Genomic DNA, 20,373 nt, shown 5'->3' on the forward strand with positions numbered 1-20,373 from the left:
TCTCAGAGATACATAATAAATGGTATATATCGAAGACAGCTGCCGTGAGAGTGTTTATGCAGCTTGGCTAGAAACAGTCGCTCTCTTAACATGCTGGGTGTTTTACATGAAGACCGTCCCTGGCATTGTGCAGCCCAGCAAGAACGCTGGCCCGCTGACTAAACAAATATGATTGCCAAAGTGAATTATTAAATTCCAACCGGCCTCACTTGCTAGAGAATTTCTCTCCTCTTTCTCCCACACAGCTTCCTACTTTTTATTAGATGAACCCTTTTCAGCTCTTGCAAATAATTGCTATCTCTTGCTAGTCATTGCTACAGCAGTTTCCCACTGTTTATATTTTAAAACCAGCACTTGGATGAGTCCCGCTGAAGTAGAACAAATAAATATGTGTGTGCATCTGTGCAAATATTTATCTAAAATTGCATTATGAAAAGTCCTAGTGAACTCTGGGTCCCACTGTTGCGCCCTGGATCCCTTCTGAGACGATCCCGCCATCGGGCTACTGTTACTTGACTACACATGGGTGACTTCAGCCCAGCATTTCCTTTGGAGGCCTATCTGGGACACTCCCTTCCAATAGAGGAAGTGGGCTGATGAGGGCCAGTGTTCTCATTCCAGATCCTTCACATCTCTGAAAAGCTGCATCCTTTGTAGAAAATAGATCTGTACGTGTGCCAGAGTGGAACCCTGATGTTCATGGGGGGGGCGGGGGAGGTCACAGATTCCTTGTCTGTTTCAGCAGTAATCCTCCCATTTGGCAGGAGTCCGAGAGGAAGTATTTAACAATGGGATTTTATAAAATTCAATGTAGTAAAGAACGGTTTTAGATTTGAATGGATCTAAGGATGTGTTCTTTCTTTCCCCCTGATAAGTGGAGGGTATTTAAGGGTAACGGTATCTCTGGATTTGCTGGGAGGATTTGGCTCTTTTATTGGACTTTGTAGAATGATAATTTTTCCATGTTATCATTTCCATGAAAGGTAATCCTCAGAAGAAAAAGCTGTAGTCTCTTACCTCCATACTGATCTTAAACATTTTGCTTAAGGGGAATTAGTGAGGAAATAACAGTTTCTCAGAAGGTTTAAAACTGTGATTTCGTTCAACATCCAGTGCTCTTTGAATGTCTCCAACGATATGCCAGAAACTGTGAAGTGATTTTCTTTCACACACTCGCCACAAGACCTGGTGTTTTTTAAAGCCTTAGACACAAAGAGCTTTATGCTAAAAATAAAAATTGCACAAAGCAGAGGAAAAGATGTTCTTGTCATCGTTCCCTGTTTGCTTCTAACCACGTGAAGTCTCCAGGGGAGCTTGCTGGATTCAGATGAGCTCCAGTGGTGGGTTAGCAGCCACAGTAGAAAGTTAGAGGCCGTCCGCTGAGGAAGAAAGACCTGCCATGTGTACAGGTCTAGGATACAAGGATGGCTTAGGTCTTCATCAGCCAGTGACCCTTGCCACCCTAACACAGAACAATAGCTACCCAGGAGTGTTTATGTCTACTGAGAAAAGGAAGGGCAAAACAATACCACCGATGTACTTTTTAATTTATTGTATGGTCTATTTAGACTCTGTTAATTTCTAGTCTTTTAAAAGAAAGCAAGTTGAAGAAGATTTGCTTGGTACAGAAGCATCATAACATCACAGACTCTTCCTCTTGGCAGGGGCATTAAGTCCGTTGGCCCACATCCCTACCAGTGGCAGCCTGAGTCAAGGACCTCATTACTGGCATCCTCCTTTGCACACATAAAGTTTATCCATCCCCTCGATAGATGTATATTGAGCCCTTCCCACACAGAGATATGGCAGGGAACGATGCAGCCTCTTATTTCAAGGAGTTGGCTATTTAAAAGAAGATAAAAACATGGAAAGCAGTGATTGCATGAGAGAACCTATGGTAAAAGGCCTGTTGAGAGTTTTAGGAGACGGCGTGTACAGAGAAGTTCTATTTAGCTTAGGGTTAGAATCAGGAAACAGTTCAAAGAAAATTGAACATATTGAAGGACAAATGGACCCTGGGCAAGTGGACCCGTGGAGCAGACACACCAGAAAGGTAAAGAGCTTGTGCAGAGGATGGAGGTGTAGAGAGCAGAGCCTGCTCAGGAAGAGCAGCTGGTGGGTCGGGCTGCCTGAGGAGGTGAGAGAGCAGGACCACGGACAGAATCGACGGACGGGACACTTAAAGGTGGGCAGAGGAAGATGCTGGAAAGGGGCGGGAGAGGAGGAGGGAACCTCGGCTGGCGGTGTGAGGGGCAGAGGGTTCCAGGAGGGGGAGTCCACAGCATCAGCGCTGCAAAGGGATGAAGGAGCCAGCCTGGAACAGGGGAGCCGTCTCTCTGTGGAGAAGGAAGGACGGGTGGCCATTCGAACAGATTTGAGCTGGGGAGCAGTCACGTGGGGGCAGAATGTACGGCATGAAATAGGAAGTGAGGTGGGTAAGTCACGCCTGCGAGGGATGAAAATAGGGAAGAGGGGGTGGTCTGGAAAAGCTGCCGTGAGCACAGAAAAAGCTGATGCTCTGTGTGCCACTGAGGGGCCAGCTGAGAGCAGAGGCCATACGCTCCCTGGAGAGGCAGGAACCCGCTTGGGGGTGTGACGTTTTCCAGCCTTAAGTGAAAAGTCTACACGTAGGCACCAAGGAGGGAGAATATTGTGCGCTGCGACGCCACTGGGTGTGTGGTGCGCTGTCGCTGTGAAGAGTATGTGCAATAGGGGGTATTTTGGTGAATTACATGCTTGACTTATCGAAAAGCCGCGGTTTCTCCCTCTCCTCCTATGAGCACTCCAGAGTCTTTGGTTAGGCCTTGACCTCAAAGTCCTCAGAGCCCACGGATCTGGCCTGGCTCGTAGAGAGTTTGGGGTGGGAGTCGTTGTTTCCCTGATTTCTCGTGCATATTCCCCTCTCTTCTCCAGCATCGTGGATTGACCTGTGTACTTCAGCGCTTAACTATATACAGTAGTATCTGATTTATTTAACCCCATTCAGGAGCGAGCTGATCCTCCTAACTGAAGTTTCCAGATAAGTGAATTACATCCCATTTAAAACTAAACAAAAAAGGCAATTTCTATGGTGTATTCCTATGACTTGGTCTCTACAGAGAGTAATGGACCTTATTTGCAGCAGGTTCAGGATGACTTTGGGCCATGGTTCTAAATAGCAATGGACTATGCCTTTCAAGTGACCTCAAGCCTCCAATTTTTTGTTTTGTTTTGTTTTCTCTGTCTGCCCATCCAGTAATCCTATCAAAAAGGGAGGAAATAAAAATCAACACCCGTTTCATGTAAATACCTGCCTGCCTTCTCTCCCTCCCAGATCCTTCTCGGAGAGGATGAAAGATAACTTTGTCTAAGACAGAGGATTTCAGATGTCAGTTTATTCATTTAATAAATATTTATTAAGCAGCTACTCTGAACCGAACCCTGTGCTAAGAGATTAGGATACAGCTGTGAACAAGCCAGACATCGTCCTGTCTCCCCAGAAATGTCCATTACTGCCCGGCTGCCCTCAGAGAGGCTGAAGGGTGGAGCTGGAGTGCAGAACATCTGTGGTAAGTGGTCGACAGACCAGAGCCAGGCACCAACGTGTGCAGAAGCAGAAGCTTTTCAAGTTACTGATATTGTAACATAAAATATCTAGATGGACTGGGAAACTAGTTGAACCGTGCAACACATAAACCCTAAGGAGCTGAAGTGTGGAGCAACTTGTTTTCTAAAGCATCTGGGGTTAACAGATTTTTCATGCAGGTAATTCAAGTGCATACGAGCGATGGCACTCACACACACTGGTTAACATGCTATACAAATGGCACTGTCATCTGAAGCCAGTGTCTTTGAACTTAAAACTGCCATATAAGAATTTTGATTCTTTTACCATGGGGCAGGGTGGGGCAGGGGGGCGGTGAAGCCCTAGCAGAACAATGAATCAATTTTTTACTACATTGCCTAAGTCTAATGTTCTTCGGAGAGTTTTCAGAGAATTACTTATGCAATACCCATCTCTCCCGCCGTTGGTCCCGAGGGCTCAGTGTCATCGTTTTCTGAAAGTCGTCCTTTGTTTAGGTGTGCACTACACCTGGGCTGACTCTTACACAGACTTCTAAGTTAACCATACCCCATGCACCCACCTCAAAAGGACTGTAGGTGGAGAAACAAGAGATAGTCAGCCCAAGACCCCTATTTAACCGTAACTCGGTTCCTTTTCCCCTTTTCCAGGGCAGCTTATCCCTGGGTCTAAAGTTCAGTAGCCTCACTATAAAAGGCTGAGAAAAAACAACATCCATTCCTCCTTTGCAGTCCACTTCTCACAGGAGCCCACCCAGATGCCCGGCTATCCTTCCACCTGGGATCCTCTAGGCCAGGGTGTTTGTGATCCACACCAGAAGCTGCATGCGAGACCTTTCCAGTTGGCCAAAGAGCAAAAGATTTCCTTTTCTCACTATCGCTGTTTTCTTCCCTCTTTCTTTAAATATTTTCCTGCGAGCCTCTTCACTTCCCAGGCTTCTTTCACACCCCTGTGTCTCTGTACAGCAGCTTCCTGTACAAATGTGTGTCACACGCGGATGTGGAAACTTGCCTAAATGAAATTAGGCAGACAGGTGGCGCCAGAGATACACGTGCCTCACTCCCTTGCTTCATTGAGTTTCCTGTTCAAATGTCACTTTAGTAAGAAGGGCCTTACCTGACCCCTACCTCCGCCAAAAATAGTTATCCCGCGCAACTGGTCACTTAAGCTGCTATGCATTCCCTTGAAGCATCTATCACGCCTGTCAAATTACAGGTTAATTTCTTAATTGGTTTTATTTGTCTCTTCGTGCACACTGTGAGATCAGGGACTCACTGATGATTCATCCCTATGGTATAGAAAATTGCCTGGTACATAGTAAAACCCTTCCAGTTTTGAGAATGAAGTGCCTATTTTGACAATTCAGAACCTTGAGGTTTATCTTAATGAGGGAGCTTCTGTGATCATCGTCTTTGTTTTAAAGCTTAGGCTGTTGAAGCTCAGAGCATGCCCAAGGTCGCATAAGTGGTAAGTGGAACCAAGATCCACACCCGCATCTGCTGACTCTGTTTATTCAGGTGACTCTATAAAATGCCTCCAAATAGAGGTAAATTAATTTTATAAATATTTATTGGTACGTCTTTATAGAGAAGGCATAATGAACATAAAGGGCCGTGCATTAAACTTTATGACAAGCAACGGCTTATCAGAATGAATGAGGCCAGTATATCAGTGACAGTTCATCTGAAGGTTGCATATCAATCAAGGGCCCCAGTTTTTCTCCATGATGTTTTAACATGGAATGTTGAGGAAAAAGACATGGCCCATTCGATTTTCCTTTTCATTTCTTTTGCCCAATTCTAAAGTGACCACTCATTCCTCAAGATTAACCTGGTGTTGCTTTATTTTCCTCCCTTTTGGAGAGAGGAGAGATGGTGGGGAAACACATCTTTCAAGTTTATAAATTAGCCTCCTTTCATCCCCACAGATGGCTCTTGCTTCCCCCAGAGACACTCGGGCATTGGTGGTTAAGCAAATAGATTTGGGGCCAAGTCAGACTTCTGTTGAGGCATTTGAACGCATTCTTGCTTCCCTTGCAAACTCCTCAGGCTTCAGCTGAGTTGGAAAGGAAACGTACAGTTCTCAGATGAATTTTCGGGTAACGGGATTTCATCTTTGTTCAAAGATTTTCTTGATGGGGAGGAAATAGGGTGCACGAGGTTGGTAGTTTTGATTTTGCAAAGGTAACAAGATAACATATTCTTTTATCATAAGACTTTTTATCCTAAGTTTATTTTTTTTATCTGAAACGTACTTTCAATTTTAATATAATGGGGGAAAAAGCTATGATAGATTTAATCTTTGTGTATAAACACAATTAGAAGTACATAAAGATTAAGTACTCACTGTGACAAAGCCCCCAAATATCTTAATACTAATTAGCCTTAAAAATTTCAGCACATTTTCCTTTGCGCTCAATTCTACTGGGTTCTGTTTTCTATCAAAAGAAAACATTCTGTCATGTTAATATACAATAGCAGCAAAAAGCTGCACAAGGGTACCACCCTCAGTGCTGCTGAAAAGAAATAATTTTCAAAAGTTTTCTTAAAATATAAGGAGTCCCTTTTTCAGATTTTACTGAATGTAATCAGCCACCCGAAAAGTTCTTGTATTTTGCCCACTATTTTAAAAGTACAGTCAATTATTGTGTGGTGAACAAACATCTTTTATTTGAAGTACCTAAAAAGAGCATTACATTATTTACCCAAGTTTCACCATTGGGAGGCAAAGGTGCTCTCGTGTCCTTCTCTGTCTCCTTAAAAATTGTTGAAGCATTGAGAAAACAGTAACCAAAAAGTCCTCGAAGAAAAAGGATTCATAATCCTACTATTCACACCCAAATATTTTAGGTTTTGCCTTTAGTTATTACCTTGTAGTGCCTGACCTTTTTTTTTTTTCTTTTTTTTCTCAATAAGCCATGAGGCATCGCTTTATTACAGAGTAGTGTAATAACAGCTGTTCCTAACTGTGTTCCGGAGTCTCTAAGCCAACCACCATAGCACCTTTTGCTTTCTGGTATCTCAATACTTAACAAACAGAACAATAAAGATATCTTTCTATGTCTTTTCCCTTCTTACATCACGAGCTGGCTTTTTACATCCATGGCCCTGGCACCTAGCACAGTGCCTAGTTCATGGTAGCCACTTGTAATTACTTGTACAGTAAATGGCTTAACAAAATGGCTAGCAATGTGGATAGACAGACAGATAGATAGATAGATAGATAAAAACAAAGACAAGTATTGCTTGCCTGCCCATTTTTATGCAGATGAAAATCATGTGGCTTTTTAAAAATATTATATTGTACTGAGATATTTAATCACTTACATGACTGTACTATGTTGATATCACATTGTACCAAATTACTGTTTGAATTGTTTTCATTTTGACAACTAATATTCTCATACACTTTTTGGTTCTATCACTGTATTTTCTCATGATAAATTCCCTTAAGCAACAGCACCAAGTGAAAGCCCCTTTTTTTTAGCTACATGTGAGTGTAACAGATTTGCTGCAGCCATGCCTATACTGTGTATGTTTGAATGTTGCTAATTTAGTAGTTGCAAAATGCTAACTCAGAAAATTAATTTACTTGAATTTTTTAATCACAAAAAGTAGTGATCTCTCTATTTTATTATTTGTATTTATTCTTTGGGGGGTTATATGCTCATCAATAAGTTCATTATTGCATAATGGAACACCGATAGGCAAGGAATGATAAAGACATTGCATAATCCCCAGATAATTAACTCGAAATGTTATATAGCACCCCATGTAGTTGTAAGAGACTATAAAGCCTCCAGATGTATCTGAGTCTCTGGTACTTTTCTAATATCAAAAGATATTCATATAAAGCTTTTAGAACCAGAGTGTACTTCCGTTCTTTCACACTTTCTCTGTTTATGTTGTGCATGTTTACATAGATGCTGAAAGAAGTAAATCTGAGCATAAATCTGAACTCCTGTGTGATTTTGAGCAAGTTTAATCCTCAATTTCCTCATCCATCTGGGTTTATTTACAGCAGTAATGTAATTAACATGTAGCACAGGGCTTGGAACATGGAAAGCATTCAAACATATTAGCTATCATTATTAAAGTCTGATCAATCATGTTAACTCAGAACCGTTATAACATGTGGCTTATTCAGGTAATTTAACGGAATTAATTTTAATAAATGCATTTTCTTGTTTGACCTATTTGGGGAATTTATAGTAGTCAGTGTTAACAGTAACTGACAGCGTTATAGCTGGAAACATGTTGTACCAGATCTGTCTCCTAAAGCAAATCCAAGTGAAAAAAAGCGTGTTGTGATTGTGCAGTGCATGTGAAACCTGGAGGAGTGTAGTGCAGTAAATATGAGAGCTGCCCATGAAGACTTTATAACCTAAAAGGCAACACAGTGACAAAGACAGAGACGGTCGCTGTATCCTTCATAAATTGACAATGGATAAATTGTAGGAGACTCTACTTAATAAGAAACAATCCGTCATAATGGAAGGTAAACGAACAGATTAAAGCTTACTCAAGAGGAAATGTAGGATCCACCGTGGACCACAGGTTGAATAGCTATCAGGAGCTCAGGCATCCTACTGTCGAGTGGGAGCGTGAGCTGTGAAGTCACACAGACCCAGGTCTGAACTTCTCCATCCCTCACTAGCTCTGTGACTCTGCAAAACCTCACTGAATCTCAGAAGGAAAAAAAAAAAAGAAAAAAAGGTGTTTCATTTAAGTTCACGATTTGTTACTCAGTAGGCACTTAGTACATACTTCTTTGCTTCTTATCTCCCTCTATTATTCACAAAAGTAAACGAAATACATACCGACCATAAAACAGTTGAAAACTGGCAGTAACTCCTTCAACATCATCATCTAGCAGAATATAAGAGAACTGGAGTTATGAAATTTGGAAGCTCGTTTAAGAGAAATGACTTCTTTTTTAATATGAGCATTTAAAGCTATAATTTCCCTCTAAGCATGTCTTCACTGCATCCCACAAATTGTGATGTTGCATTTTCATTTTCATTCAGTTCAAAATACTTTATATCCCTTATCACTACTTTTATGACTTGAGGGTTATTTACACATATGTTGTTTAATGTAATACAATTTTTGAGAATTTTGTAGATATCTTGGTTACTATTTTTAATTTAGTTTATTTGTCGTCAGAGAACATGTCCTATATAAATTCAGTCCTTTTAACTATATTGAGACTTGTTCTGTGGTTCAACATATAGTCTGTTTTGATTGATGTTCTGTGTGTACTTGCAAAGAATGTGAGAGCTGCTGTTGTTTGGTGGAGTGCTCTATAAATACGTATTAAACCAATTTGGTTCAGACTGTTGTACAACTCTGTCATTATTGAACTTCTGTCTACTCATTCAGTTACTGAAAGAAGAATATTTAAGTCATCAACTTAACTATATTTGTAATTTTCTCTCTCTCCTTTGAAGTCTGACAGTTTTTTGCTTCATGTATTTTGAGTTCTATTATTGGACACATATGTGTTTATCATTGTTACAAATCCCTGCTGTATTGACTTTTTTATCATTCTGAAATGTCTTTGACTTTGGTAATACTTCTTGCCTTAAATTTTATTTTGTCTGACCCTAATATAGCCACTGAAGCTTGCTTATGCATATTGTATACCTTTTCCAACCTTTTACTTTCAACCTATTTGTATTTTTATATTTAAAGTGTTACAGGTAGCATATGGTTGAGTCTAGCTTTTTTATAACAGCTTGGCCCCAAAACATCTGCCCTTTGGTTAGAGTATTTAGTCCATTTACATTTAATCTAATTAGTGATGTAGTCGAATTTAGGTCTGCCCTTTGCTGTTTGCTTTCTGTTTGTCTCATGTATTTCATGTTCCTTTTCTGCCTTCTTTGTGTTAACTATTTCATAGTCTAGTATATTTTAATTCTGTTGGCTTTTTATAGCTATATTCCTTTGCATCATTCTTCTAATGATTACTACAGGGATTACCATATGCTTCTTTAATTTATCACAATCAACTTAAAATTATTATTGATTAACTTTGGAGACATATATATGGAGATTAGATATAGAGATATAGGTATAGATATAGATATCTTGCAACTCTATAGCTCCATTTACCTTCCCTCCAACCTTGGTGCTATTACTGCAATATACGTATTACATCTATAAACAGGCACACCTCGAAGATATTGCAGCTTCGGTTCCAGACCACTGCAATAAAGCAAATGTTGCAATAAAGCAAGTCACATGATGAATATTTTGGTTTCGCAGTGCATATAAAAGTTACGTTTACACTATAGTCTGTTAAGTGTGCAACAGCATTGTGTCTAAAAACAATGCACATAACTTCATTTAAAAATATTTTATTGCTAAAAAGTGCTAACCATCATCTGAGCCCTCAGCGAGTTGTAATCTTTTTGCAATAGTAACATCAAAGATCACTGATCACAGATCACCACAACAAATATAATAATAATGAAAAAGTTTGAAATATTGAGAGAATTGCCAAAATGTGACAGGGAGACAAGAAGTGAGCCAATGCTGTTGAAAAATGGCACCAATAGACTTGCTCCACAAAGGAGTGCACAAACCTTCAATCAGTGTAAAAAAATAAATAAAAGCAGTATCTGCAAAGCACCATATAGTGAAGTACAATGAAACAAAATGCCTGTACTTTAAAACCCAAAATACAGTGTAATTAGTTTTGTGTTAAGCGGTCATATATCTTTAAGAAGAGATGAAAAATATAACAATGATGTTTAAATCCCTGGGTAGTCGTTAAAATAAATTATGTCTCTAAAATAAATATTATAATTCATCATTTTAATTTTATTAGTTATGAGAATTTCCAATTGTTAGTTTTTACTACTTTTGAGATGTGTATCCAATATCGAGCTGAGAACAAAAAAAGTGCTGGGCAGTCAGCTGGACTCATTGCTCCCTGAATAAATCTGTCTCAGTCAAATGACAGATCACCACAGTCATGACTTCAAGATTGCCTCTCAAAAGGAAAAACTGAAAATATTAAATCCTTGACCTCCAAAGGTCTACTTACTGCATTTTAAATCATTTAGCATTCATCGTCGCTATTTATAATTTTTTAGAACTTGAAGCTTGCGGTAATCCATTTATTTAGAGTTCAGTAACTGTAGTTTAGTAACTATGACAATATAAATTATGGACATGGAAAGCCTTGTAAGATGGTATCTGTTGGTTTGTAATGTATACATTTCTTTCCAAATGAAGAGAAACGACCAGCAGAACTTTAGGTTATAGTGACACCTGGTGGTACTGTTTTTTTTTCTTTAAGAACATTTTCTGATTTGATCTGTCTAGAATTTTTATTAAGTAATCGTTTTATCAGCTAGGATGTGCCTTAAGAGGCCCTTCCCTTCCTGACCCACATCCCTTTCCATGGCATGGTCCTTGGGCCAGAAGCCCTACTGGTAAGCGCAGCCAGCGGCCTTCACGTTTCTACCTTGGGCTTGAGAAAGAGATCTCATTACGGTGGAATGAATAGACACTGTTAATGCTAAAACTGGGAATAGTATGACTAACAACATGTTATGAAATGCTTCTGAGGATGTGTAGGTACTGAGAATGCACCTGGCATACCCATGCAGTACATACCATATTACTGTATCATTTTATAGAGGGGATTCTGCAGAATACCCAAGGTCACAAAGTTAACCAGCTTGATTAAGTCTCTGGAGAAGCCAGAGCTTCAGTTTTGACTGAATACTAGTTCTAATTTTGAGAAAGAATTTTAATTGTAATTTTAAAAGTATATATATTGCATGAGTACCTTCTGTTTTTAAGAAATTAAATTATTTCCGATAAGGTTGAAGTCTTTGCTACCCAGCCCAAGTCCCCTCCTTCTTTCCCCAGAAATAACTACCACTCTCAGTTTGGTGTGTAGCTTTCCAGAACCATCACACACACACATACACACACACACACACACACACACACACACACACACTTTATATTTAATATAGAGATAGATGGTTACTTTCTTGTGTGTTTGGTACATAAAAGAGAGTATTTGGCCAAAGTGAAGGGACCAGCCTCATCAAAATATGAACTTGTGCCACTAAGTATTATTATAAGTTGAACCTCTGTAGCATTGATAGTTATTTCTGAAGTTATCTCAGATGTCTCTAGTAAATAGTCAAGATTTAACTAGAATATTGGCTGGAGCACCATCGAGTCTCCTAACGAATGTCCCAGTGTGGCGACACTGCCTGAATGCGGTTGTCAGTGTGACACTCCCGCCACCATGGCTGGACCCAAAATGAACAAACATTTATTTCTGTGTTATTTAATTGAACCCATGATTGTTTATTGAGGCCAAGATCGTCAGAATGATCTGTCGTTTGTACCCTTGCTCACGGAATATATGGAGAGAGGACTCACATAATTGTCTTTAATTTTTGTTGTTTGAATCCAGCTTTTTTACCACTCTCATTGAAAATCTACATGTATACTTTTTAAAGGTTTTTTTTTTATTTTGACAATGTTTTCTAATTTAAAAAAACCTTGAAATTTGAATAATTAAAAAGAAACTAATTAGAATGATAGGCAGTAAAAGTATTAATCCATCCACATTCTCTTTTTTCCCCTTCCAGGCACAATAACTTAAATGAAATAGTAAGTGTAAATGAAAAAAAAAAAATTAGAGGAGTCAAGAGCCCAAAGAATTTGTCAGGAAAGCCTGACTGAGTAGGTTACATCCCCCTGACCGAGCTCCTAACTCTCTGAGTTTAGTCAGTATTCTACGCAAAGATGACGTGAACTTCTGGCTATCCCCTCACACTGTGGAATTTACTAGATTTTAGGTTTAAACAGGTGATTTGAGCTACAATGAGAACTTGAGACAGAATCACCCAGATTCGAAGTACAGCACTTTGGGGCCAAGGAGGAGAGCTATTTCCACAGGATAAACATAAGAACGTTAATTAAACAGCGAGTGGACTTCTCAGAACAAATGATTTGAAAATGTGGAATGTTTGAGTTGGATAAATCTCCATGAATTTTGTGAACATATTCTGTACTTGTATCTATTTCAAAGTCACATTGTTGTTGATTATCCATGTATTGTAACCCTGTAATGAGGCATTCTATGCTTACAGTTTTCCTTTAGGATCTGGGGTAAATACAAACTAAGGTAAGAACCTTTCAAGTTACTCCTATAAATGAAGGAGTGCGTACTGTCACATTTGCATTGTGATTTTTGCAGAGTCGTTCTCTGGAAATTTCCATATAGCTCATTATTTTTTGAGAGTATGTTTGTCAGATCGTGGGAGGTTTGGATTTTGTTTTCAACTGTGGGGGAAGGGTGTGACAGTGCCTGTTAAATGTTCATCTCACACAATGGGCAAAATGAAAGCGAATGAATGGCGGGTTACATGGCAAATGTGTGGCCCAGGAGAGAGAAGGCAGTGGGTGGCAAACAGCTTATGGAGACATGCCTGTAGAGTAAGATGCAAAGCTGGCACGCTCACCAGGGAATCTGTAGCAGCTTCACAATGCAGCCATGGCAGGAGATCTGGAGCCTGACTAAACAGTAGTAACACCCATGATGGGGCAAGAAAAGCCTGCCTACAACAGACACGTGAAGCTTCCAAAGTGGTACCGGTGGTTTTTCTCCAGTCAGTCAGTCGTGGCTACTATAAAGCTGCTATATTTTAACTTAAAAATGAGACTTGGAGAAAGCTACTGTGTATCCTAAAAGATGTATGTACTATTGCAGGATTTATTTTTTTAATCAGATAACAGATGAAAATATTTTTAATACAAAATGTGCCAAATACCATCAGATCTAATGTACACTTGAAATAACTATATTCTTACATATATTTTTAATAAATATTTACTTTTGGTCACTTTAAGCAAATTACTACGTTATCAGAGATTGGTTTTATGTAACTAAAATGCATATTAAATCAGAAAGCCTACTTGAACAAAAAAAGTAGATTTCATGTTATAACAGGAACTTCTTGGACTTGTCTTTGAATGGTTAAAATCATTTTATGTAACTAAAAAATCATCATTTTATGTAACTAAAATTACTTTAATCACTGTATTTAGCCAGGGTGTGGTTCTTTCCAGTTAGAACATTTTAAACTCTGAAGTGATTATTCAATAGCTAGACTCAACTATTAGGGCCATTTCCTTTCTTACTCGTCCATTTATAAACTGTTTACATGCACTTCTGCTCTGCACTTATTTTGTACCCTGATTTTCCTTCATTTGGAATCCAGCACAAAAAAACAAATAAATCACGCATTCCTCCTGAAAAGTTAACTTTCTAAAAGATTTCACTGTCATTTAAGGAAAGACTGCTTGTGATGCAGTAACTTCTGTTCTTAGCCATGAGTTCCTTGGAAAAGTAAAACAGCCTAACCTTGAATTACAGTCGGCCCTCGGTATCTGCGGGTTCCCCATGCGCGGATTCCAAACCGCTGTTGGTTGAATCCGCAGATGTGGAAGCCGCCGACACAGAGGGCAGACTACTTCACCATTTTTATAAGAGACTTGAGCACCCGTAGATTTTGGTACTTGAGGGGGTCCTGGAACCAATCCCGGGGGACCATTTGGGAGCTTCAAAACAAAATTTCAGAAACTGGTAAATGCTTATTTAAATACTTAAAACCTAAATAATTATCCCCAAAGTATTAACGAATTGCCAGATGGCACATGGCATTATACATTCACGCAGTGCTTCATTCACCAAACATTTCCTGGGAACCTCCCATCGTGCCAAACTCTGGCTACATGGTTTTGAAATTTTTTAATGAAGTGGCATGAAACATGGTGTTTAATCCAGAGATGGACAGGTAAGCAACTACAGTACTTGCGATAAAGTGTAAGCTCTGTGGTAGAGGCTTATGCAGGGTCCCCGGGTGGTCGGAGGGGAGCGGACCTTGCTCCCCAGGCTGGGGGTGCCGGGGCAGCCCTTCGGGGTGGCCGTGACCCGGAGGCTGCCGAGGGCGCGGACCCTCGCCAGCTAGAGGGTCTGTCGGCAAAGTGCAGAACCCACAGAATAAAGAACAGCCTGTCTGGGTTAGACCTTCAAAATACCTCCATCCCTTCGGTCAGGATGGAATTAAACAGACCTTGGACGTGGCTTCCTAACCTCCCAGACCAGATCCACGAAGGCACTGGTTGGAAGGCTTCCCAGCCCTTTCCTTCACGCCTCGCTTCACCTGCTTCGTGTTCCTCCTCTCCCCGAGGAGAAGCCTTGTCCCCCGGGGCCTTGTGGCCCACGACTCCCGCCTCCACTCAGCCAGCCCCTCCGGGAGCTCTGCTCTTTCCCTCTTTCTCAGCTCTCAGATCTGCTTGCTACGTGTCCTCACCGCTGCCCCCCTGAGTTAGGCTCCCAAGCGCTCCTGCACCTGGCTGCAGGCATCCTTTCCCTCGTCTTCTTTCCCCGCAGCCTTGCAGCTGAAGTCCCCTCCCAAGGGCAGGCGTGGCCGTGCCACTTGCCTCCCTAGTTTGGAGATGATGCCCAAACGTCTTCGCCGGGCGTTTGGGGACCCGTGGCATCCTCCTTCTGCCCCAGCCCCTGGCCTCACCTCCCTTCACCCTTATCCACATTTGCCCCCCACTCTGCTGAATTCTTGAAGGTGCCCGTTGTGTGGCTGTTCTTGAGGTACACTTGCAGCCCCCCATCTCCTTCCCTGCCCACCCCGTCCAAACCCCCATTGGCCCCATCTCCACTTGGCTAAATTTGTTCCATCTTTAAGACTCAGCCCAGGTGTCAGCCAACTGGGAAGTGTCTTTTGACCGACCGCGGCACCTGTCACACTTAACGACAATGGTTTACGTGTCCTGAAGACCAGGCTGTGTCTCTCTCAAGGGCAGGGATGACCCCGTTCATTTCTCACCACTCAGAATTTAAAACATTGCTGATTTATGGTAGGCACTCACACGTGTTTGTTGAATGAATGAATGAACAGTGTCCAGTAAGAGTTTGATATCCGATGCCACTTTGGTTTACGGTGTGGTGTTCTATCACCGAGGGTTGTTTTGTAATGTATAGTACTGATGACTTTCACACAAGCATTTTGTGCACCATAGATCAATCTAGCAAATGAAGTCCAAGAACCATTTGGATAAATCTTTCTTCGGAAAGAACTTTAGGTATCAAGTAACTCCACTCATGTATATGCCTCTAATTACAGATTTGCTTCCTTCCAAATATTAGATTTTTTAAGTTTCAGCATTATGTTAGCAATTTCCCATACACCATCTTTATGCATATAACTTGCATCCAATCATATTTACTTTTTGCTCATTTGACTGAATTTGTGGATAGGTAAAGTAACTAACTTTCAGTAATTAAACTGACAGGTGGTCTTCTGTCTGCAAGTCCATTGTTCTGTTATATGCGGGAGTGAGTGGAAACAAAGTTGCAAGGCTCAGAGAGTGAGCCACTGGATTCTACACCCAGAAACGAAACGTGCAGCCATTTAAGGGGTGAGTGAGTCTTTTGAGACCATTTTGGAAAATCCTAGAATATTGAAAATCCCATGTTTACAGAATCCACGAGTGTGCAAAGGCCAAAGCTGCACACCTCGGGAGAATCCACACCTCAGGAGAATTCCGTGCAGAGCAGGAAGAGGACACCAGTCCTCAGAGAATGATGATTTAGTCCCAAGAATGTTTTCGGGTCCTTTCCCGTGACACTTTATGGTATCTTGAAATGATGCTGGGTTTCCCAAGGCTTGCACTGCTGCCCACCAGCCCTGCCCCAGAGAGCACTGAGGGACAGATACTGTAAACACCCTACACTCTCAGCTGTGGACAGTGAGAAAGCTGGGAGAAGGCTGTTTACTCTCTCTGCCTTGGAAATCAACTAGAGAGAAGCGGGCTGGGAGTATTTTTATATGTGTCTTGTAATTGATCCTACCCACTATTTATTTATGAGGTCATCCCTAAAAAGAAAGAAGTAAGTTGATTGAATCATGCTAACAAATATAAAATAATTTGTAAGATTTATCTTTGACATCATCTGGGGGAAAGAAAAACCAAGATTACCATAAACGCGAGAAGTGAAGTTTCTGCTAAAGTTACTTAGGTGGCTGAGGCTACATTATGTCAGTTGCTGTAGCCTGGTCTGAAAAAGCAACAAAACATTAACTGCCTGCACATTGAACCAGAACAGCATTTCTACACTGAGCTTAGCTTTTTTTTTTTTTTTTTTTTTTTTTTGGCGGTACGCGGGCCTCTCACTGTTGTGGCCTCTCCCGTTGCGGAGCGCAGGCTCAGCGGCCATGGCTCACAGGCCCAGCTGCTCCGCGGCACATGGGATCTTCCCAGACCGGGGCACAAACCCGCGTCCCCTGCATCGGCAGGCGGACTTCCAACCACTGCGCCACCAGGGAAGCCCTACACTGAGTTTAGCTTTTATTGAAGCAGAAGTTCTGGAGTCCTGGGACTTGCTATTTTGTCAAGGATCAGATGCAGTTCGGAGCCCCAGTTTGGCTTAAAGAGTGATAATGATGAACAGTATGAATAGGGCCTGCTATTTAAGGCCAGAATATAGTTACACATTCTGAGCAAAGACTGGATTGTGGGAGAGGCAGGTGGGATGCAGAAAGAGAATTGTAAGAGAAATCTACAGAACTGACTCCTAGGTTCAGCCTTCACCAGAAAACCCATATCTCTTATATTCCTTGTTGTCTGTAAATAGTTTAAATCAAAGATTTATTGAACAGCTAGTCTAGAATTTGACTTAACCCAACTTTGTGTCCCTCTTTTATCAATATTAGATGAGTTTTCTTTGTAAGGAGCACATTTAAATGAGAAGGTATATTCTAATAGAGCAAGCCCCTAAAAGGGTAAAATAATTAACTTAATGCCTGCTTTGCTATTACACAAATCTAGACACAGTTACTTGTATATGTTGTCTTGGTGTGTCAACAGTGCCGGTTGTTTAAGCTAAAAGATACTCTACTGCTTTAAAGGTATTAGAGAAATTTTTAATTCCACCTTCTTGCTGAGTGTGGACTCTAAGACAATAGGAAGAGTTGTTTCATGTAAGTGTAACCAAAAATATGTATGAATACGATTGCTTTAGCATAAGACAATAGGAACAATTGTTTCATGTAAGTGTTACCAAAAATATGTATGAATACGATTGCTTTAGCATGTGATTTCAAGGAAGTGTCTGCACGAGCTGGCCTTGCAGCAGTGGACGGCACAGCTGAAGTGCTGGCAGCACAGCTCCAGCCTGGGCGAGTCATCAACCATTGCAGGCCTTGCCTCCAGGCCCCGGGAAGCCCTCTGAGACAATGTTCTCCAGTCTTCTCAAAGAAATAGTTATTGTGAAGGTTTGAAATTGTGCTTTCTGCCAGGAGGTGCAGATCACATGAGTAAATGCAAAAACAGCTCAAAGTAGGAAGAGAATGACCTATGTGCTTTTCCATAGCTTTTTAGTTATTCTGCGTAAATATTCAGGATGTCGCTTGATTTTTGACTTTCAGTCATGAATATAGCTGTTCCAAAGCTTATTGACATACGTGCTGATACTCATTCCATCATCCACGAAGTGTTTATTGAGCACCTACTCTGTGCCAGCTCCAGACACTGAGGATAAATCAGTGAACAGAAACAAAATCTTATCACATGAACCCACAAATAAATATGTATAATGTATCAGGCTATAAATATCTTGTTTATTCTGTATGTCTATAATATCTAATCTTATTCAATGGTATCATTCATTGCCTTTTTCAGTCTTTCAAAACTAAATGAATTTAAATATCCTGGAACATTTATTTCACTGTCTATGAAAAACATCTAGATACAAATCTACATAATATTGTTCACTTTTGCATTATTCTTCCAAGTATATTCTCATTGTTCCTGGTCTGTTTTGTGACATGAATAAGTAGTATTAATTAACATGCTTGAGAGGTCATGTTATATATGTATATATATTTACTGAGAAGATATTGCCAAGCAGTTATATAACTAAAAGGCTAAAGGTATCTGTGTTTATATGCATGTTTGTATGTGTATTTATTAAGTATCTTATATACATTCAAACTATCATTGTATATAGTACAAGTAAAGTTTATTAATTTGAACTTTACTCTTTGCAAGTTTACAGTTCTCCAGGTACTGATAAGGATGATTTATCTTTATATTACATTTGTATGTTTATTGTTTGATAAGCAAATGTTATAAATACCTTTTTAAAAACTATTTTTAAATGTAAACATCCATTTATATTTGAAAAAAATATAAGCTTTAACTGATCATTCTTTGAAAGCTTGTGTCATAAAAACTCAACAGAAATAAAAGTCTAATATGTGTATTATTTGTTTATGGATCCATGGTCTCCTTGTCCCTATTTGTTTAAATTAGTAAGTCTTTATAATATAAATGTTTATGCCTACTGGTGATCTGTTTCTATAAAACTCAGGCTTAGATTTCTCTGGATTTAAATAGAGTTCTCCTCACCTCTTCATTTTAAAAGTGCAGAGAGTGAGTTATCAGTCCACGACAGTGGCTTTTGGGTGTTATTTTCGTTAGCTCTGTCGTTGAAAAGCTATGTGAATAATACCCAAACATCAGTGATATTTCTGTATATCAGCAACAAACTAAAATGAAATTTAAAATAGCAACAAAAACTATCAAATACTCCTAAGATATATCTGACAGAAGTTTTATAAGCCCTCTACACTGCAAATTAAATATTGTTGAGCGAAATTAAAGACTTGAATAAGATGGAGAGATATACCGTGGCCATGGAGAACAGGATTCAGGATTGTTAAGTGGCTAATTCTCCCCAGGTGGGTGAAGTAGATGCAATGTAGTCCCCAACAGAATCCAAGCAGGAGAGAGAGAGAGAGAGAGAGAGAGAGAGAGAGAGAGTGTGTGTGTGTGTGTGTGTGGAAACTGATAAGCTAATTTAAAAATATATAATTTCAGTGACAAAGGCAATCTTGAATAAGAGATGGATAAATTACCCTACCAAATCAAGACCTATTATAAAGTCATAGTATGGTAAGGTATTTGTGTAGCAACAAACAGATAGACAATAGACATACAAGTGGAATAAAGACAACTTCGTGATAAAGGTGACACCGAGTGCATTGGAGAAGGGATGCTCTTTTCAATAAGCAGTCCTGGGTTAATTTAATACTCTTATTGAAAACAATGACTTTTTGGTCTCCAACTGACACCATGCATAAAAGCCAATTCCAGATGGACTGTAGATCTAAATATGAAAGATAAAACAATAAACCTTCTCAGAAAAAACATAGAACATCTTTATGACCTTGGAGTGGGCAAAATTTCCTTTAAAAGGTTCCAAGACAACACTAACCAGAAGGGGAAAACATGACAATTTGGAAAATAATAATATCAAGAAGCTCTGTCCATCCAAAGACATCATTAATAAAATGAAAAGACAATGTATAGAGTAGAAGATATTTGCAGCAAATACAACAAACAACTTGTACCCAGAGTACATTAAAAATTTCCTACAAATTAATGACTGACAACCCAGTAGAGAAATGAGCTGACTTGAACAAAAAGAGGATATGCAAATGATCCATTAACATAAAGAGTTGCTTAGCTCCATCAGTTATCAAGTAAACGCAAATTGAAATCTCAGCTCGATGTCAAGGCACACCTACTAGATTGAGTAAAATTAAAAAGAAAAAAAAATCTAACATTGGCAAGGATGTGGAAAAACTGCAAATAGCTGCATTAGTTTGGACACCCACTTTAGAAAGCTGTTTGGGGCATCCACTTGAACTTCATGCGTCCACGCTCTATGTCCCAGCTCTCGTCTGTCCC

At 40.0% G+C, this 20,373-nt stretch overlaps 1 long non-coding RNA gene across 1 annotated transcript in view; it reads left to right on the plus strand.

Moving 5' to 3' along the window:
* LOC137204843 (uncharacterized) overlaps positions 1–18,898 on the plus strand; it is a 48,082-nt gene extending 29,184 nt beyond the window's left edge. Inside the window, exons 2-3 of the long non-coding RNA XR_010933867.1 lie at positions 15,913–16,038; positions 17,711–18,898. This is a non-coding gene — a long non-coding RNA (uncharacterized lncRNA). The remainder of the gene's footprint in view (positions 1–15,912; positions 16,039–17,710) is intronic.
* Positions 18,899–20,373: the final 1,475 nt, after the last annotated feature.

The sequence above is a fragment of the Pseudorca crassidens genome, chromosome 13, assembly GCF_039906515.1.
Source record: "Pseudorca crassidens isolate mPseCra1 chromosome 13, mPseCra1.hap1, whole genome shotgun sequence".
Classification (NCBI taxonomy): domain Eukaryota; kingdom Metazoa; phylum Chordata; class Mammalia; order Artiodactyla; family Delphinidae; genus Pseudorca; species Pseudorca crassidens.